Source organism: Ranitomeya variabilis, chromosome 4 (assembly GCF_051348905.1).
Source record: "Ranitomeya variabilis isolate aRanVar5 chromosome 4, aRanVar5.hap1, whole genome shotgun sequence".
In the NCBI taxonomy this organism is placed as follows: domain Eukaryota; kingdom Metazoa; phylum Chordata; class Amphibia; order Anura; family Dendrobatidae; genus Ranitomeya; species Ranitomeya variabilis.
Window position 1 is genome coordinate 650,113,305 of NC_135235.1, and position 22,283 is coordinate 650,135,587.

The window sequence follows — 22,283 nt, forward strand, 5'->3', positions numbered from 1 at the left end:
TACAGCTGAGGTGGGACAGTCTGTCCATAGGACAACAATCAGTCATACACTGCACAAATCTGGCCTTTATGGAAGAGTGGCAAGAAGAAAGCCATTTCTCAAAGATATCCATAAAATGTGTTGTTTAGAGTTTGCAACAAGCCACCTGGGAGACACACCAAACATGTGGAAGAAGGTGCTCTGGTCAGATGAAACCAGAATCGAAGTTTTTGGCAACAATGCCAAACGATATGTTTGGCATAAAGGCAGCACAGCTAATCACCCTGAACACACCATCCCCACTGTCAAACATGGTGGTGGCAGCATCATGGTTTGGGCCTGCGTTTCTTCAGCAGGGACAGGGAACATGGTTAAAATTAATGGAAAGATGGGTGGAGCCAAAATTAATGGAAAGATGGATGGAGCCAAATACAGGACCATTCTTGAAGAAAACCTGTTTGAGTCTGCAAAAGACCTGAGACTGGGACAGAGATTTGTCTTCCAACAAGACAATGATCCCAAACATAAAGCAAAGTCTACAATGGAATGGTTCAAAACTAAATATATCCAGGTGTTAGAATGGCCAAGTCAAAGTCCAGACCTCAATCCAATCGAGAATCTGGAAAGAGCTGAAAACTGCTGTTCACAATCCATCAAACCTCACTGAGCTCGAGCTGTTTGCCAAGGAAGAATGGGCAAGAATTTCAGCCTCTGGTGTGTCCTGACTGGCCATGTGAGCGGTCGCACGGAAGAGCGCTCCCCTTGCTAAACTGATAAAAATCCTGTGCAGACGCTACAGACCTGATTTTGCTGTCACATACCAGCTAGCTGAGGGTCGGGGGAGCGAAGTGGTCTTGAGCGGTGGTCCCGGTGTTGGAGGAAATGACCAGATGGCGGCAGAGAGACGTGGGAGCTGGCGATGCAGGAGTCAGCCAAGATGGCGCCGAGGTCAGAGAAGACGCTGACAAGGTGAACGCCGCATGTCAGAGGCACATGGAGGTGGCGGCGAAGCTTCAGCAGTATGCCAGAGTGGAAGGAGCGGAGGAGACAGAGAAGGGAACCGGAGCTGGAGCCGGTATGGAGGAGGGGGATGAGACCCAGGCAGGAAAGCATGAGTTACAGAAGGGGAGGGAGAAAAGCAGCATGGCGGGGGTGATAGGGGGACCAGAAGATATGGCACAGGAAGAGGAGCCGAATCTCAGGGATGTTTTTGCACTGGTCTCCTCATGCAAGCAGTCCCTAAATACTCTGACCCTTCAGATGCAGGAGGTAAAAGGGGAAACAGCACAGATAAATGCAGCCCTGCAAAAGGTGGACAGATGCATGGGTGCAGTGGAGGAGAGGGTGAGCACTGCAAAAGACCATATAGTAAAACTGCAAAAAGTGGAGAAAAAGTTTGCTCACGCAATATCAGAGCTGGCAGCCAAAAATGAGGATCTGGAAAACAGATCCAGAAGGAATAATATACATATAGTGGGCCTGCCTGAAAAAACTGAGGGGAGAAACCCCACTGAGTTTATTGAAAGCTGGCTGATGGAGAAAATTGGTGGCACAGTGTTGACCAAAGTTTTTGCTGTTGAGAGAGCTCATAGGGTCTCGCCGCAGCCTCCTGCCCCAGGAGCGAATTCCCGTACCATGCTTGCCAAAATACTAAACTACAGGGACAGAGATATTATCCTTAGAAAGGCTAGAGAAATGGAGGATCTGACGGAACGGATTCAACCTCCACATGCACCCCCTAGCAGGTGCAGAGCCCACTCCCTCAAGTATCACACTCATGGGGGAATGATCCGATATAGTTCTAGCCATGTATGTTACTTCCCCAACAAGGCCCAACATCTGAGTATTGCCCAAGGCCAGGTGAATTCTTGACAAAGATGCAAAGGAGGAAGAGAAACAGGATGAGAAATCCTCCATAAATCATGCAAAGCAGTTTCCTTCAGGACCGCTCCAAATGGTGTACAGTTACCTCCCGGTCTCAACGGCTCTCATCTACCCATCTCAATGTGTGTCTGGAATGTTATTGAAATCGCCCATGATTAGAAATGGTACCCCCGGAGTTTCTTCCATTATCTCTAGAACTCTGTAGAGCAGTCTCCCACAATATGGCGGTGGAATATATAGTGAGACCAGCCACATCAAGGATACATACAATTTACAAAGTGGGCATACAAATCTACCCGTCTGGTCTGTAATCACTTTGTGATACTCAAAAGGTACCCCAGCACAAATGGGAATACTGCCTCCCCCTGGAATATGTTGAATATGTGGCTTGATATCCCTCCTGTATCCATCTTTTGGCTAGAAAATGTGTTCTCTCTTTTACCATGTGAGTTTCCTGCAAGCAAATCACTGACGGCTTGGTATCACACAAAAACTTAAACACGGCTTGCCATTTCACACCAGACACCAAGCCCCTGACATTCCAACTCGCCACTCTCACTCATTCTGGCATTTGAGAGGGCAATACTGAGTCACAAAGGTTTCTCACTAGGGATAACAACAAGAATTTATGGCAGGACGCAGAGAATCTTTCTAAAATTTTCAGGGCAGCCTCTAGGGAATATGGCTCCAGTGGGTCCCATTCTAGAATTACTGCAGTTAGGATTTGAGCAAGGATTAGCGAATAGTACCCTTAAGGTTCAGGTTTCAGCCTTAGGCACGTTGTACAATTGTAATCTTGTGGCCAATAAGTTGGTGTCACGATTCATAAAATCCTGTGGTATGTCCAGGCAAGTCACAATCCCAAGAGTTCCCCTATGGGATCTAAATCTGGTACTAGAGGCATTAACCAAAGACCCATTCGAACCCCTACAGGAGTTGTCAGCTAAGTTCCTTACTCTTAAAACCATTATATTAGTGGCACTGACATCGACCCGCAGGGTGAGTGATATACAGGCTCTGTCCATATGCCCTCCCTATGCACAGATATATGAAGATAGGGTTATACTAAGACCTGACCCGGCCTACCTTCCTAAGGTAGCCGTAAACTTCCAAGAAATTATTCTGCCCTCCTTTTGTAATAATCCTAGGAATCCAGGGGAGGAAAGATTCCATAGGTTAGATGTTAGAACAACACCATTAGAGTATATGTCTATGACCAGTCAGTGGAAGAAAGCCTAGTCCCTGTTTGTAGCCTTTCAGGTTAGCAAAAATGGATATGGGGTATCCAAAGGTACCATTGTCAGATGGATTAGGGAGGCCATTAGTTTGTCCTACTCTGCAAGTGGTACTCCGGTTCCTGAAGGCATCAAGGCTCACTCCACCAGAGCTATGGTGACCTTTTGGGCGGAGAAGGCGGAGGTATCATTTGATCAAATTTGTATGGCCGCTACCTGGTTTTCACCTTCTACCTTCTTTAGGCACTACAGAATGGATCTATCCTCCTCTGCTGACTTAACCTTTTGTAGAAGGTAGAGCTTGCCAAATAAGCAGGGAACTGAAGATATTCGCTGAACTCTACATGAGACCAGATCCAAAGATTTCATAGGAGTTAGGAGATCATATTACCTTCCTTTTATAGTAATCTTATAAACCTAAAAGACAATTTCACAGTTTAGATGTCAGGAGAACGTTAATAAAATATGTCTGTAACAAGTCAGTGGAGAAAGAGCCAGTCCTTGTTCGTAGCCTTTCAGGGCGCTAGGAAGGGGTGTAAGGTGTCAAAAAGTAGCATAGCAAGATGGATTAGATATGCCATTAGGTTAGATTACTCCGCCAGTGATGTTCCAGTTCTAGAGGACATTAAGGTTCATTCCACCAAAGCTGACGCAGTCACCTGGGAGGGAAAGGCGGAGGTATCTATCAACTGGATTTGTAAGGCCGCAACTTGGTCCTCACCTTCAACATTCTTTAGGCACTGTAGGCTAGATCTATCCTCCTCTGCTGACCTATCCTTTGGTAGATGGTTTCTTTATAAATCTCTCAGGTGTGCTGTCATGGGTGAAAGGAAAATACCAAAATTACTTACCAGTAATCGTTTTTTCCAGAACCCATGACGGCACCCCTAGCCTCCCCACTTTTTCACTGTGTTTGGTGTTTATTATAGAATCTACGTTAGTGTTGGGTGAAATGATTAATTGGTGTCAGTTGTGTATATAATTGTTTGGAGGTCCGCTCATGCTCTGTGACCCATCTGATGCATGTGAGAGGCACCACCCTTCTATTTCAGTAGGTTTCCTATCCTTGGTGGGCAAATCCCTCTCTCAAATGAGCGGTCATAGGTTTTGGTAAAACAGATGACTGGTAAATAATTTTGGTATTTCTGTCTTAAAACTGAGCACGTAGATGTTCTCAATGAGCCTGTTCTTTACACCTTTTATCATTGATCTTTTTTGTCCTTTTTCCCTTTTGACTGTTTCTGACCGAAGATCTTTTTCACTTTTTTTTTTTTTTTTATTATATGCTATTGTGTTCCACTTTACATATTCTCTTCATTACCTTCGTCATGTGACTAGCTTATCTCATCCAGGGAAATGGACTTTGTCCTTGTCTTATGCCCTTTATCTTTTATTTGTGATTTCTATACTTGCCATCCTTTATACAGCAATTAGTCTTTCCCCTACTGTATATTTATACCTTTTCATACATTGATGGACCTTTATTTTACCGTTTATTAATTTAAATAGCATTTATTGACATTTTAGACTTAATTCTGTCCTTTCTTTATCTTCTATCACTGTCATATGTGCTGTATAATGTTACCTAGTGTACTGATCTATGAATGGATTTCTCAGTAATTTTTCCTCTGTATGGAATGCAGAAGTATGCATCTACTTAGTCACTACATGACATCATATGCCTGTATTTGTTCTACATGGTGACACTAGTAATTATAAGAGGTTAGCGGCACACTGCTTACATCACTAGCATCTTAAAGGGAACCTGTCACCCCCAAAATCGAAGGTGAGCTAAGCCCACCGGAATCAGGGGCTTATCTGATACAGTCTGGAATTCTGTAGATAAGCCCCCGATGTATCCTAAAAGATGAGAAAAAGAGGTTAGATTATACTCACCCAGGGGCGGTCCCTGTCTGGTCCGATGGTGTCGTGGTCCAGTCCGGCGCCTCATATCTTCATCAGATGATGTCCTCTTCTTGTCTTCACGCTGCGGCTCTGGCGCATTCGTACTTTGTCTGCCCTATTGAGAGCAGAGCAAAGTACTGCAGTGCGCAGGTGCTGGACCTCTCTGACCAGGGCCGGACTGGCCATCGGGCACTTCTGGCAAATGCCAGAAGGGCCGGTGCCAGTAGTGGGCCGCTCGATCCGCCCGCCCCCGCCGTCGCATTCAACTATACCGGCGTATAGATGCCGGTACAGTTGAATTCAATGATGGAGGAGAGAGCGTCTACAGACGCTCCTCTCCCATCATTCCCCGCTCTGCCTCTGACACTGCGGGTGCGCGATGACGTCATATCATCGCGCACCTGCTGTGTCCCGGGCAGACTGCACGCTGCTGAGACAGAGACAGGAGCAGGAAGGCGGAAGCAACGCTGGCAAGAGGAGAGGTGAGGAGAGTTTTTTTTTTTTTTCTGGACTGTGGGGCCATTCTCGGAGGAGGTGAGGGGAGGGGGTGGAGGAAGAGAAGAGATGTGGGCTGTGCTCTGTGCTGTATACTACTGTGCTATATATAGTACTCTGTGGCTGTGCTCTGTGCTGTATACTACTGTGGGCTGTATATAGTACTCTGTGGCTGTGCTCTGTGCTGTATACTACTGTGGGCTGTATATAGTTCTCTGTGGGCTGTGCTCTGTGCTGTATACTACTGTGCTATATATAGTACTCTGTGGCTGTGCTCTGTGCTGTATACTACTGTGGGCTGTATATAGTACTCTGTGGCTGTGCTCTGTGCTGTATACTACTGTGGGCTGTATATAGTTCTCTGTGGGCTGTGCTCTGTGCTGTATACTACTGTGGGCTGTATATAGTTCTCTGTGGGCTGTGCTCTGTGCTGTATACTACTGTGGGCTGTATATAGTTCTCTGTGGGCTGTGCTCTGTGCTGTATACTACTGTGCTATATATAGTACTCTGTGGCTGTGCTCTGTGCTGTATACTACTGTGGGCTGTATATAGTTCTCTGTGGGCTGTGCTCTGTGCTGTATACCACTGTGGGCTGTATATAGTTCTCTGTGGGCTGTGCTCTGTGCTGTATACTACTGTGGGCTGTATATAGTTCTCTGTGGGCTGTGCTCTGTGCTGTATACCACTGTGGGCTGTATATAGTTCTCTGTGGGCTGTGCTCTGTGCTGTATACTACTGTGGGCTGTATATAGTTCTCTGTGGGCTGTGCTCTGTGCTGTATACTACTGTGGGCTGTATATAGTTCTCTGTGGGCTGTGCTCTGTGCTGTATACCACTGTGGGCTGTATATAGTTCTCTGTGGGCTGTGCTCTGTGCTGTATACTACTGTGGGCTGTATATAGTTCTCTGTGGGCTGTGCTCTGTGCTGTATATTACTGTGGGCTGTATATAGTTCTCTGTGGGCTGTGCTCTGTGCTGTATACTACTGTGCTATATATAGTACTCTGTGGCTGTGCTCTGTGCTGTATACTACTGTGCTATATATAGTACTCTGTGGCTGTGCTCTGTGCTGTATACTACTGTGGGCTGTATATAGTACTCTGTGGCTGTGCTCTGTGCTGTATACTACTGTGGGCTGTATATAGTTCTCTGTGGGCTGTGCTCTGTGCTGTATACTACTGTGGGCTGTATATAGTTCTCTGTGGGCTGTGCTCTGTGCTGTATACTACTGTGCTATATATAGTACTCTGTGGCTGTGCTCTGTGCTGTATACTACTGTGGGCTGTATATAGTTCTCTGTGGGCTGTGCTCTGTGCTGTATACCACTGTGGGCTGTATATAGTTCTCTGTGGGCTGTGCTCTGTGCTGTATACTACTGTGGGCTGTATATAGTTCTCTGTGGGCTGTGCTCTGTGCTGTATACCACTGTGGGCTGTATATAGTTCTCTGTGGGCTGTGCTCTGTGCTGTATACTACTGTGGGCTGTATATAGTTCTCTGTGGGCTGTGCTCTGTGCTGTATACTACTGTGGGCTGTATATAGTTCTCTGTGCTGTGCTGTATACTACTGTGGGCTGTATATAGTTCTCTGTGGGCTGTGCTCTGTGCTGTATACCACTGTGGGCTGTATATAGTTCTCTGTGGGCTGTGCTCTGTGCTGTATACCACTGTGGGCTGTATATAGTTCTCTGTGGGCTGTGCTCTGTGCTGTATACCACTGTGGGCTGTATATAGTTCTCTGTGGGCTGTGCTCTGTGCTGTATACCACTGTGGGCTGTATATAGTTCTCTGTGGGCTGTGCTCTGTGCTGTATACCACTGTGGGCTGTATATAGTTCTCTGTGGGCTGTGCTCTGTGCTGTATACTACTGTGGGCTGTATATAGTTCTCTGTGGGCTGTGCTCTGTGCTGTATACTACTGTGGGCTGTATATAGTTCTCTGTGGGCTGTGCTCTGTGCTGTATACTACTGTGTGCTATGTGCTATATATAGTACACTGTGGGCTGTGCTGTATGTAGTACTCTCTGGGCTGTGCTGTATATAGTACTCTGTGGGCTGTGCTATATATAGTACTCTGTGGGCTGTGCTGTATATAGTACTCTGTGGGCTGTGCTGTATATATTGCTCTGTGGGCTGTGCTATATATAGTACTCTGTGGGCTGTGCTGTATATAGTACTCTGTGGGCTGTGCTGTATATAGTACTCTGTGGGCTGTGCTGTATATAGTACTCTGTGGGCTGTGCTATATATAGTACTCTGTGGGCTGTGCTGTATATAGTACTCTGTGGGCTGTGCTGTATATATTGCTCTGTGGGCTGTGCTATATATAGTACTCTGTGGGCTGTGCTGTATATAGTACTCTGTGGGCTGTGCTGTATATAGTACTCTGTGGGCTGTGCTGTATATAGTACTCTGTGGGCTGTGCTGTATATAGTACTCTGTGGGCTGTGCTGTATAGAGTACTCTGTGGGCTGTGCTGTATATAGTACTCTGTGGGCTGTGCTGTATATAGTACTCTGTGGGCTGTGCTGTATATAGTACTCTGTGGGCTGTGCTGTATATAGTACTCTGTGGGCTGTGCTGTATATAGTACTCTGTGGGCTGTGCTGTATATAGTACTCTGTGGGCTGTGCTGTATATAGTACTCTGTGGGCTGTGCTGTATATAGTACTCTGTGGGCTGTGCTGTATATAGTACTCTGTGGGCTGTGCTGTATATAGTACTCTGTGGGCTGTGCTGTATATAGTACTCTGTGGGCTGTGCTGTATATAGTACTCTGTGGGCTGTGCTGTATATAGTACTCTGTGGGCTGTGCTGTATATAGTTCTCTGTGGGCTGTGCTGTATATAGTTCTCTGTGGGCTGTGCTGTATATAGTTCTCTGTGGGCTGTGCTGTATATAGTTCTCTGTGGGCTGTGCTGTATATATTACTCTGTGGGCTGTGCTGTATACTACTGTGTGGACTGTGCTGTATACTTCTACGTGGGCTGTGCTGTATACAACTGTGTGGTCTGTGCTGAATACTGCTCTGTGGGCTGTGTTATCTACTACACGGGCTGTGCTATAGTATGCAGGCTGTGCTGTATACTATGCGGTTTGTGCTATATAATATGCGGGCTTTGCTATACACTATGGGGAGTATATTATATTCTATACTATGGGGGGCTGCATTATATTCTATGGGGGGCTACATTATATATTATGGGGAGGTGAGCTGTATTATATTCTATGGGGGTTACATACTCTGGGGTGGCTGCATTATACTCTGGGGTGGCTGCATTATACTCTGTGGTTGGTGTATTATACTCTGGGGTGGCTGCATTATACTATATGTGGGCTGCATGATACTGTATCGAGGACTATGGGGAATATGTTATACTATATGAAGAACTATGGGGTGCATTATACTATGGGAAGTGAATTGTACTACATGGATGACTGTGGCGGTGCATTATACTATATGGAGCACTATGAGGAGTGTATTATGCTATATGGAGGACTATGAGGAGTGTATTATACTATGTTGAGGACTGAGCAGTGTATTTTAATATATGGAGGACTATAGGTAGTGTATTATACTATATGGAGGACTATGGAGCACATTATAATATATGGAGGACTATGGGGTGTATTTTACTAAACAAGTAAAATGCTGCATATTCAGATTGTTTTTGCTGGAACAAAAAGCCTTGTTGTCAGCAGCACATTGCCAGTGTAAACTGTAGATGTGCTGCTGAAAACATGATACTGTATGGTGATCTGTTAGTGATCTATTAGTGATCGTTCTGTCCCATCATTATTCCTCAGCTGGTGGAAAGAGGCCGGGAAACAAGCGTTGAACAACTTCCGTATTGTCGATCAAACTCATTTAGCGGCCTGAACTCAGCGCACGTAAATACAACAGAAAGGCTTCTGTGTGATGTGGAATATGTTAGCTTTTGGGGCCCCATTTTAAACTTTGCCTAGGGCCCCACTTTGCCTAAAACCGGCCCTGCCTACAAGTGTACAAAGATACTATACAGTCACCATGTGACAAGTGGGCCTGTGTAACTTCAAATGCCAGGGCTGAATTTTAGTCCCAGTCCGGCCCTGTCTCTGACCTTTCCCAGCGCCTGCGCACTGCAGTACTTTGCTCTGCCCTCAACAGGGCAGACAAAGTACGCCGGAGCCGCAGCATGAAGACAAGAAGAGGATGTCATCGTAAGAAGATGGGAGGCCCCGGACCGGACCGCGATGCCCATAGTACCGGGACCGCCCCTGGGTGAGTATAATCTAACCTCTTTTTCTCATCTTTTAGGATACATCGGGGCTTATCTACAGCATTCCAGAATGCTGCAGATAAGCCCCTGATGCTGGTGGGCTTGGCTCACCTTCGATTTTGAGGGTGACCGGTTCCCTTTAAATCAAAAGCATGTGACAACTAGCACTAATTGGACTTCATCATTATGGCAATACACCACACTTCTTCACTGATTGGTACACATCAGTATGAGGATGCACTGGGGCGAGAATATTTAAACATTTTACCTCCTTTATTTTCTTTCTCATCCAGTTGACGTCACCACAAGAGATGAACGGGCACTAAAATGCTCGTTACTCTAACCAAGCAATTCCTAATGCTTGAACGCTCGCTTTGAGCAATGAGTATAAAAGGAGTCAATGGAAAATCCAAGCATTTTTCCGACAGACCCTACAAGGAGGTCTGGGGGGCAGCGAAAATGTTGAAATGGGTGGAAAAGTGCTGAATGGAAGGAGAACAACATGGGGAAGATCCCTGGAAGCATATCTGACCTAAAGATCACTGCTGAGAACAATGGTGTCACGCTTTTACTTCACTTAAGGACTGACAATAAAACATTCAAAATTAACAAGAAATTGGAGTTTATATGAAAAAATGTTAAGAAACATTCCTTCCTGTATAATGACTTGTATTTAAGGCCAAATTTAAAAAGGATTAAAAAAAAGAATTAAGTAAACCAAAATGTGAAAAAAAATTTTGTAAAAAAAAAATTGGAAATTTTAGTGTAAGGAAGCAAGAATTGCCAAAAACTCAGATACATCTTGTATTAGACATAAAGGAGGGCCTCATACACGTTCTATTCAAATTCTCATGTAGTGGTAGTCCTAGATTCACAAAGGTTATGCACTATGTGCATAGTCTGACACAAATTACAAACAGGGTAATTTATACACCCTTAAAGGCAACAACTGGACAGGCTCATTGAAATATTAAGAAAGCTTACACCTATAGGAAGCAAATTTTGTTTTTTGTTTTTTATTTCAAACCAATGAAGTTTCACACAAAGCAGGTTCTACAGCATACAATTTTGTGAAAAATTGTTTGCCCCCTTCCCGAGTTCTCATTCCTTTGCATGTTTGTCACACTTAAATGTTTCAGATGACCAAACAAATGTATTATTATTAAGGGAAACAGAAATCCAAACTTACAGGGCCCTGTGTGAAAAAGTGATTTCCCCCAAACCTAACTGGTTGGGCCACCCTTAGAAGCAACAGCTGCAATCAAGCGTTTGCGATTACTGGCAATGAGTCTTTTACAATGCTATGGAGGAATTTTGACCCACTCATCTTTGCAGAATTGTTGTAATTCAGCCACATTGGAGGGTTTCCAAGCATGAACCGCCCTTTTTTAAGTGAGATAATTTTTATTATTTGGTTTTATAAAAATTACATACATTATAGTACAAACACAATAAACTTTATAAACAAGTTTAACCCTTAATGTTTATATAGTTCTATACCTGCCAAGGTAGTCCATGCCAAACAAAGTTATCAGTGTCCAAATGAAGAGTTTCCCAAAGAATGGTGACACGTTATTGAATACTGGAATTAAGCCAAACCTAGTATTGGTTGTATGTTCATTAACAATGTGTTTACGAGCAGAAAGTAATTGGCATCTATGTCCTCAACATACAATATTTAAAAATCCGAAATAGCCAATTGGTCTAGTACAGTTATTCTGAGTAGGTCCACAGATGCCACCCTAGGGGTTCCCATATATATTTCCTTTTAATGTAAGTACCTCTATCCAGGCATATGATATTATTAATTTTAGCTTTCAATTCCTCCAATGTTGGGGGTTACGGTCTAACCAGTGCAATGTTAACAATTTCCTGGCCAGAAACAGTATTCTCAGAAAGGTGGTAGTCACAGGGGATCTTAAATCTACTCCCACCCCCAGAAGACCCAGTATGCACACCCTAGGATTAAGTTGTATGTGTATCCCTAAAAATTGTTTAACCCCTTAACGACCGCCGATACGCCTTTTAACGGCGGCCGCTAAGGGTACTTAATCCACAGCGCCGTTAATTAACGGCGCTGTGGAAAAAGTGTATAGCGCCCCCCAGAGTCGGATTTTCTCTGGGGTCTCAGTTGCCGAGGGTAGCCGAGACCCCAGAGAACATGATTCGGGGGGTTTTTACCGACCCCCGAGTTGCGATCGCCGGTAATTAACCGTTTACCGGCGGTCGCAACAAAAAAAACAAAAACGCGATTTGCCGTTTAATTTCTCTGTCCTCCGATGTGATCGCACATCGGAGGACAGAGAAATGTGGTCCCCGATGGCCCCCAATAGCCCAATAGACCCCCAATACTTACCTACCTCCCCCGGTGCTCCTCGTGTCTCCCCATGGGCGCCGCCATCTTTTTTCCGGGAAAAATGGGCACCCGGATGTTCTTTGGGGTCTCGGCTGCCGGGGGTAGCCGAGACCCCAAAGAACATGATCGGGGTCGATTTGCACCGACCCCTGCTTTGCGATCGCCGGTAATTAACAGTTTACCGGCGACCGCAAAAAAAAAAAAAAAAAAAAAAAAGCGATCAGTTATTTCTCTGTCCTCTGATGTGATCGCACATCAGAGGACAGAGAAATAGGGGGATTCAGGGACCCTATCATACTCACCCGGGGTCCCTGGGTCCTCTTCTGTCTTCTCCTGCCAGCCGGCTTTTTCATCATGGCGGGCGCATGCGCAGTGCGCCCGCCATCTGCTGCCATCTGCCGGCCGGCAGGAGAAGACAAGTTGGGGCTAAAATTAGGGTTAGGGTTAGAGTTAGGGTTAGGGTTAGGGTTAGAGTTAGGGTTAGGGTTAGGGTTAGAGTTAGGGTTGGGGCTAAATTTAGGGTTAGGGCTAGGGTTAGGGTTAGGCTACTTTCACACTAGCGTTTTTTGGCTTCCGTCGCAATGCGTCGTTGGAGAAAAAACGCATCCTGCAAAAGTGCTTGCAGGATGCGTTTTTTCTCCATTGGCTTGCATTAGCGACGCATTGCGACGGATTGCCACATGTCGCATCCGTCGTGCGACGGATGCGTCGTGCTTCGGCGGACCGTCGACACAAAAAAAACTACATGTAACTTTTTTGTGCGACGTGTCCCACATATTTCAGTGCCACGTGCCACGTATTTAAGTGACACGTGCCACGTATCAAAGTGCCACGTGCCACATATTTCAGTGCCACGTATCAAAGTGCCACGTGCCACGTATCAAAGTGCCACGTATCACGTATTTCAGTGCCACGTATTTAAGTGACACGTATCACGTATAAGTGCCACGTGTCACGTATTTAATTGCCACATATTTAAGTGCCACGTATCAAGATTTTCCATGGAGAACAGACACATCCAGAGATATGTCTGCTCTCCACGGCTGCAGCAACACACTGACAGGAGCCATAGTTCCTGTCGGTGTGTCACTGCGCATGCGCGAGCGAGTTTACCGGCGGTCATTGACCCCGGCACTCTCGCTTAACGGCAGTGCTGTGTGGGAAAGTTCAACGCAGCTGTACTGCCGTTAAGGCCGGAGACACACTGGTGCGAGATACGGCCGAGTCTCGCTGGTTAAAAGCAAGCTGTGGCACCGGCATTCCGGAGCGGAGCGTGCAGCTGCATAGCAATACATGGAGCCGCACGCTCCGCTCCGGAGTGCCGATGCCACAGCTTGCTTTTAACCACCGAGACTCGGCCGTATCTCGCACCAGTGTGTCTCCGGCCTAACCGAGACGCCGGAGTCATTGAACTCCGGAACAGTACGCGATACACTGCTAGGAGCTTCGCTCCTGGCAGTGTATCGCCGGAGAGCAGCCGATCGGCGTGGGACACTCGTTTTATGGATTCTGCGGACAGGGAGTATGAATTTGGTTTATTATTTTTGGATTTTTTCCTGGAGGATCGAGGGCTTCGCCTACAAGTGTGCTGTTGGTGAGTATATACTCTGTGTTATATGTTGTATGTACTGTGTGTCATGTATGTGTATTGTGTGTAGGTGTTTTGTGTAACTTTACAATTGTGCTAAGTCGCCGGACACAGGGACAACTCTCCCATCCTAATACCGGATGGGAGTAGTAGTCCCATACGGCGACTTAGCACAATGGTGGCACTAGCGTCGCATGGGGACACACACACGCACACACACGCACACACACGCACACACACACACACAGAAGGACTCCATGCTGCTTCACTGGGGGGCGGGGGCTTCCCTCTTCCTGTCCGACGTCACGTCCGGTCCTGGGTGTCAACCCCTCCGTACAAAGACGCCGACACCCAGGACAAAGGCGCTGTGTGTGGAAGGTAATATGGGGCCCTAGGGGGATACGCAGACACGCCGCTGCGTAAAGAATTGACATGTCAATTCTTTTTACGCCGGCGTGTTTGCAGACAAAAGCGCCGCGTTTTTTTGCGGTGTGTCTGAACGGCAAAGTGAATTTCTCATTCACTTTGCCGGCAGACGAAAATGACATTGCACATTTTTGAAAAGCGCCCGCAAAATAGCGCTCAAAAATGCGCTATGTCTGAAAGTAGCCTAAGGCTTCTTTCACACTTGCGTCGGTACGGGGCGGTCGCAATGCGTCGGCCCGATGTACCGACGCACGTTGTGAAAATTGTGCACAACGTGGGCAGCGGATGCAGTTTTTCAACGCATCCGCTGCCCAGTCTATGTCCTGGGGAGGAGGGGGCAGAGTTACGGCCACGCATCCGCGGAAATGGCGGACGCGACGTACAAAAAAAAGGTTACATTGAACTTTTTTTGTGACGACGGGGGCTAAAGTTATGGTTAGGGTTGGGGCTAAAGTTAGGGTTGGGGCTAAAGTTAGGGTTAGAGTTGGGATTAGGGTTAGGGTTTGGATTAGGGTTGGGATTAGTGTTACGTTTGGGATTAGGGTTGGGATTAGGGTTAGGGTTGGGATTAGGGTTAGGGGTGTGTTGGATTTAGGGTTTTGATTAGGGTTATGGTTAGGGTTGAGATTAGGGCTGTTTTGGGGTTAGGGTTGTGATTATCGTTAGGGTTGTGATTAGGATTATGGATCGGGTTGAGATTAGGGTTAGGGCTGTGTTGGGGTTAGGGTTGGAGTTAGAATTGGGGGGTTTCCACTGTTTAGGTACATCAGGGGGTCTCCAAACACGACAGCCAATTTTGCGCTAAAAAAGTCAAATGGTACTCCCTCCCTTCTGAGCTCTGCCGTGCGCCCAAACAGTGGTTTACCCCCACATATGGGGCATCAGCGTACTCGGGATAAATTGGACAACAACTTTTGGGGTCCAATTTCTCCTGTTACCCTTGTGAAAATAAAAACTTGGGGGCTAAAAATCTTTTTTGTTGGAAAAAAATATATTTTTTTATTTTCACTACTCTGCATTATAAATTTCTGTGAAGCACTTGAGCTTTCAAAGTTCTCACCACATATCTAGATAAGTTCCTTAGGGGGTCTAGTTTCCAAAATTTGGTCACTTGTGGGGGTTTCTACTGTTTAGGTACATTAGGGGTCTGCAAACGCAACATAACGCCCGCAGACAATTCTATCAAAGTCTGCATTGCAAAATGGCGCTCCTTCCCTTCCGAGCTCTGCCGTGCGCCCAAACAGTGGTTTAGCCCCACATATGGGGTACCAGCATACTCAGGACAAATTGGACAACAACTTTTGGGGTCCAATTTCTCTTGTTACCCTTGTGAAAATAAAAACTTGGGGGCTAAAAAATCTTTATTGTTAAAAAATATATATTTTTTATTTTCACGACTCTGCATTATAAACTTCTGTGATGCACTTGGGCATTCAAAGTTCTCACTACACATCTAGATAAGTTCCATGGGGGGTCTAGTTTCCAAAATGGGGTCACTTGTGGGGGGTTTCCACTGTTTAGGCACATCAGGGGCTCTCCAAACGCGACATGGCGTCCGATCTCAATTCCAGTCAATTTTGCATTGAAAAGTCAAATGGCGCTCCTTTGCTTCCGAGCTCAGCCATGCGCCCAAACAGTGGTTTACCCCCACATATGGGGTGTCAGCGTACTCAAGACAAATTGTACAACAGCTTCTGGGGTCCATTTTCTCCTGTTACCCTTGGTAAAATAAAAATTTGGAGGCAAAAAGATCATTTTTGTAGAAAAAATGCGATTTTTTTATTTTCACGGCTCTACGTTATAAACTTCTGTGAAGCACCTGGGGGTTTAAAGTGCTCACCACACATCTAGATAAGTTCCTTAAGGGGTCTAGTTTCCAAAATGGTGTCATATGTGGGGGGTCTCTACTGTTTAGGCACATCAGCGGCTCTCCAAACGTGACATGGCGTCCGATCTCAATTCCAGCCAATTCTACATTGAAAAAGTAAAACGACACTCCTTCTCTTCCAAGCTCTGCGGTGCGCCCAAACAGTGGTTTACCCCCATATATGGGGTATCGACGTACTCAGGAGAAATTGCACAACAACTTTTGTGGTCTAATTTCTCCTGTTACCCTTGTGAAAATAAAAATTTGGGGGCAAAAAGATCATTTTTGTAGAAAAAATGAGATTTTTTATTTTCACGGCTCTACGTTATAAACTTCTGTGAAGCACTTGGGGGTTCAAAGTGCTCACCACACATCTAGATAAGTTCCTTGGGGGGTCTAGTTTCCAAAATGGTATCACTTGTGGGGGGTTTCCACTGTTTAGGCACATCAGGGACTCTCCAAACGCGACATGGCATCCGATCTCAATTCCAGCCAATTCTGCATTGAAAAAGTCAAACGGTGCTCCTTCACTTCCAAGCTCTGCGGTGCGCCCAAACAGTGGTTTACCTCCACATATGGGGTATCGACGTACTCAGGAGAAATTGCACAACAACTTTTGTGGTCTAATTTCTCCTGTTACCCTTGTGAAAATAAAAATTTGGGGGCAAAAAGATCATTTTTGTAGAAAAAATGAGATTTTTTATTTTCACGGCTCTACGTTATAAACTTCTGTGAAGCACTTGGGGGTTCAAAGTGCTCACCACACATCTAGATAAGTTCCTTGGGGGGTCTAGTTTCCAAAATGGTGTCACTTGTGGGGGGTTTCCACTGTTTAGGCACATTAGGGGCTCTCCAAACGCGACATGGCGTCCGATCTCAATTCCAGCCAATTCTGCATTGAAACAGTCAAACGGTGCTCCTTCACTTCCAAGCTCTGCGGTGCGCCCAAACAGTGGTTTACCTCCACATATGGGGTATCGGCGTACTCAGGAAAAATTGCACAACAAAATTTGTGGTTAAATTTCTGTTTTTACACTTGTGAAAATTAAAAAAAATGGTTCTGAAGTAAAATGTTTGCAAAAAAAAGTAAAATGTTAATTTTTTTCTTCCACATTGTTTTAGTTCCTGTGAAGTACGTAAAGGGTTAATAAACTTCTTGAATGTGGTTTTGAGCACCTTGAGGGGTGCAGTTTTTAGAATGGTGTCACACTTGGTTATTTTCTATCATATAGACCCCTCAAAATCACTTCAAAGGTGATGTGGTCCCTAAAAAAAACATGGTGTTGTAAAAATGAGAAATTGCTGGTCAACTTTTAACCCTTATAACTCCCTAACAAAAAAAAAAATTGTTTCCAAAATTGTGCTGATGTAAAGTAGACATGTGAGAAATGTTATTTATTAACTATTTTTTGTGACATATCTCTCTGATTTAAGGGCATAAAAATACAAAGTTTGAAAATTGCAAAATTTTAAAAATTTTCGCCATATTTCCATTTTTTTCATAAATAATCGCAAGTAATATCGAAGAAATGTTACCACTAACTTGAAGTACAACATGTCACGAAAAAACAATCTCAGAATCAGCGGGATCCGATAAAGCGTTCCAGAGTTATAACCTCATAAAGTGACACTGGTCAGAATTGTAAAAATTGGCTCGGTCATTAAGTACCAAATTGGCTCTGTCACTAAGGGGTTAATCAGAGAGGTCACTCCCACCCAGTAATGGCCTATATCAACATATTCCCATAGCATATGCATCAGATGGGCCCCATTCGTACCGCATCTAAGCCCTAATTTTAAGCAATATATTAGGTGTCTTATATACCCTGTGGATAAGGAAAATTTGGGACTCAGCGATTAGTATAGGTGTTGTTTCTAGTATTTCATTCCATTGTTCTTCAGATATGGAGCCAACATCCTTCTTCCCACTTTGATCTGGCCAACATGGGGTGCTTACCTAGTTATAAAGGTAATAATATCCTGTAAATGGAGGAAATCAGGCCCTTCATATTAGATGCTGTAGTGATTAAATCTAAGATATAGTTGTCACGTACCTGCGCACGTGACTGGGGGGTTGCGCCTGCAAGGGTTAATCTATCTCCTCTCACCCAGTCCAGCATTTTGCCTCTGTCCTTTGCTGCAATGGGAGCATAGATCACACCCTGACACAGACCATGCAACCAGATCATACACTCTGCCACCACTCACCGAACACACGAGCGATGAGTCCCGGAAATATTACTAATACAGTCTGCCAATCACCAGGATCACACACTCTAAGGCTATGGATTCTTTACAGCACACAAGGTTCAAACTTATTTAAAGTTTTAAGCTTTATATCCTTTTATTGTAAGCACTGTACCTTTTGTATTAAAGTATGGAAATAAAAGGTGACATACAAATATGCAAAATAGTTATAAAATAAAAGGAAGAAAACTTACAGAAATGTCTCAACTTTGCAGTCCGGCATTCTGCTCCCTGAGGGGGGATGAGTATGAAATGGTTCACATCAGCTTGGCTGCCCCTCAGTCTGTGAACAGGTTTCTAAGTGTAAAGGCCTAATTTATAGAGTTAACCTGGAGGTCAGATTTCTAGGCCAGCCTCTCAGGTTAATATTCTAATCCTTGGTTTGTGACTGAATCCTGGCTATTTTACCAATGAATACATTATTTTTCTTTGAACCCTATTTTTGTCACCTTTCTCATAGTAAATAGTGTGGGGCTGCAATTGGAGTCTCTCTCCAAAAGAGTCAGAAGGTGTGAAATGTTTCCACTTTGTGTGTTCTCAGGAAATCCCCCCTGGGGTAACTGGAGACCAGGAGAGTGCCTTCTCAGGATAACATAGGTCATGACCTTTTGTGAGAGCTGCAGTCTAAGGACAGATGTTAATTTGCTGCTGGTCATACGTCCATACATATATATATTTCACTGCATAGTGATATCTACCTTAGTAGTCTTAATTTATGTCTGGAAGGCATGATTAAGCTGCAAATACTGATAGAAGCCTCTATGTGGAATGCCAAACTTTGGATTGATCCGTCGCTTATTATTTGGGTCAATAGCAAAATCCCTCTGCATTCCCATTCACCAAAGCCCTCTAGTTTAGCTTTTTCGCTTGGTTTAAAATTGGACCACAGAGGGGAATAGTTTGTGAATCCCTTGATACGGAGAATTTCCTTTCCCCTATCCCAGATTTTATAGATCAAATTTGGAGTGTGAACTGTTGACTCATTTTCCCTGAGAAAACCAGCCTCAATAGCTAATAGTGGTATCTCCTATTTAGTGCCCTCATTTATTAGATAACCTGAAGCTCCACAGTGGTCAGTTGTACCCCAGCTCTGAAACTGCTGTAGCTGCGAGGCTATGAAGTATAACCAAGCGTTTGGAACTGCTAGACCCCATTATCCTTTCCCCTTTTCACGGTTTCAAGTTTAATTCTGGATTGCTGCTTTTTCCAGATGAGTTCCCGAAACAGCCCATGTAATTTATGAAAGAAAAACATAGGAATCCAAATCGGAGTATTTTGAAGAAAATAAAGAAGTTGTGGCATTTGTTACTTCTTCCCACTGGAGACATCGGGAGGCGACACCATGTATCCACTTTACAGTGGACCTCATTTTTAACAGTAGGGGGCTAAATTATGTGAATGAAAATCCTGAAGGTTAGCAGAGACTATTACCCCCAAATATTTCAAGAGTTTACTATTTTAATTTGTGTATGCTCCAATGACTATTCCTCTGAAGGAGGATCAACAGACATAAGTACTGATTTGCTCCAGATAATTAGAAGGCCCGACCATTTTCCGTATGTTTTAATTATGTCCATTACTGATCCTATAGAAGTGCCTAGGTCCCCCCAAAAAAGCATATCATCCGCGTATAGAGAGATTTTCACCTCTATTGACCCTCTCCGAAAGCCAGAGATTGCAGGATTATACTGCCTTTTAAAGGTGATGCCATAGCATCTAAATCGGATTAAGGTCAGGACTTTGACTAGGCCACTCCAAAGTCTTCATTTTGTTTTTCTTAAGCCATTCAGAGGTGGACAGAGGTTAAACTGTATGAATGAATCACTGAATCCGTAAAAAGTTTTGGACATTTTTTGTTAGAGTTTAATATACCACCAAATTGTAACAAGAACTGAGTTACAGTATATGTGTCACGATACGTATTTCGACCCAATGGGAGAGTGCAGTCGGCGACAGAACGACACCTAACGGGATGGTAAGTGGGTGAGGGAAATGAGGAATGGCACCTCCTGCTCAAACCTGAGCCTGACCCTGCACTCCCCTAATGCCCTAAATGGGTCTTTCCCCCCCACCGCCGTCAGGAACCACGTTTCTCGCTGTCGCCTCACTCTGCTCTGGTTAGTGTACTGGCCGGCAAGAGCGCTAGCCTCACCATTGCAGATAGTACAACACAGGGGACAGAGACAAACACGAGACTTGTTGAGTAATAACACAACTTAGCTTTACAACTTCCTCTGCTGCAAAGCACCACACAGCAGAATAAAGACACCAGGATCACGAACTCACGAAACCAGCTGAAAAACCAACAGTCAGCGAGCTCCTTACTCCAGGCTTGGTCATTGTAGATTGCTTTATCACAGACAGTCAGCTGATGCATCAGGTGACTATTTAAAGGATGATGGGAGTGGTCACGACCCAAATCAGCTGACCTAACAACTCTGCAGTTACAACAGATTACCAGCGAGAGAAACTGATATTAATCCCTGTTGGTCCTGAAAGGAAAAAAGCTTCATTTAAATCATAGTGGAACCAGAGCTGCCTCGAATCCAAAAATGGATTGTGACAACATGTATGAATCATTGAATCCATAAACATTTATTCAAGTTTTTTTTTGCCTTTTATATAACACTGAAATGTAACAGAAAGCATGTAAAACGGTATAGATAAGTACTTGAATCGAGAAAAATTCCTCACTGCTATTTGTAGTGTTATATACCAACAAAATGAACCACAGAGCATGAAATAGAGTATGGATCAGTAACTAAATCCAGACAAATGTTTCAGTGCTTTTTTGTAGTGTTATATACCACCGAAATTTACACCAGAACACATAATACTCTATGGATGAACAATTTAAGACTAAAAAAATCTTGTTTTGAGGGTTAGATACCACCGAAATTTACCCCAAAGCATGTAAGGGTATGTTTCCACGGTCAGGATGGCCGGCGGTATTGCCGCAGCGGCTTCGCCGCTCGGCGCTAAGCCCCGCCCCCTTTCTGGGACGCGATGATGCCGGATGTGTTAACTCTTCACATCCGGGATCATCGCTCTCTCCCATAGCGCCCTGTGTTATGCCTTGCGGGGACGCTGCGTCCCCGCAAGGTGTACGGACATGCTGCGATCTGAAAAGACGCGCAGCATGTCCGGAGTCGCAGGGAAGACTGATGCGGGTTTCCACGCATAGTGGAGACGGGATTTCATAAAATCCCCTCCACTATGCTGGAACATCTGGACGCTGCATGTTTGACGCTGCAGCTCTGCGCAGCGTCAAACAAGCAGCGTTTCCTGACCGTGGAAACATACCCAAATGGTATATGGATGAGTAATTGAATCCAGATATATTTTGCGCTTTTTTTTTTTTCTCAAGAAGCCCCTCCCAGGCCCATTCATTCCTCAAGAAGGGTTCATCCTATTCCCTTCCTTCTGGCATCACACCCATCGCATACCAGTGATGTTGACCCTCCATTTTGAGGAACATGACCCTGGTTCCGGTCGCCAGCTCTTGCAGCCTTTGGGCAAGTGTTCTGTCTCTACTGCCCAATGGTTGAACAAAATGTGATGACAGGTCCTAAACTCTTCAGTGGACCCCCTTCTCAGCTGCCGGTCGTACATAACGACCACGCCATTTGCCAACTGTCGGTACCTTTCGTCTAGCGGACCCGATAGGATTTCTCCAACTCTGGCTCATCTCCTTGTCTCCTTGGTCTGGGATTGGGACTTAGTGGTTCTGGGAAAGTGGCCAGATCTAGACCACAGGCTCCTGCCACCTCTGCTGTTGTGCCAGCTTTCTCTAGGTCCAATATTGCTCTTGTCACTCACTTGAAAGTCTCAAAGTAGTTCTGTGGTTTGTCTCCCACTAATCATGTTACACTATATGGATGACTAATGGAATACAGAACAAATTTTTAACTTTTTGGGGGTGTTATGTATCACAGAAATGTAGCTCAAAGCATGTAATACTCTATTGATGACAACAAAATTTTTGCACTCCCCCCCCCCCCCCCCCCAACAAAAGCAGAAAATCTGGTCACATGCAGCATCT

The 22,283-nt window shown here is 44.9% G+C and overlaps 1 protein-coding gene across 1 annotated transcript in view; it reads left to right on the top strand.

Moving 5' to 3' along the window:
• LOC143766185 (oocyte zinc finger protein XlCOF8.4-like) overlaps positions 1-22,283 on the top strand; it is a 40,236-nt gene that overhangs the window by 8,174 nt on the left and 9,779 nt on the right. The window lies entirely within an intron of this gene.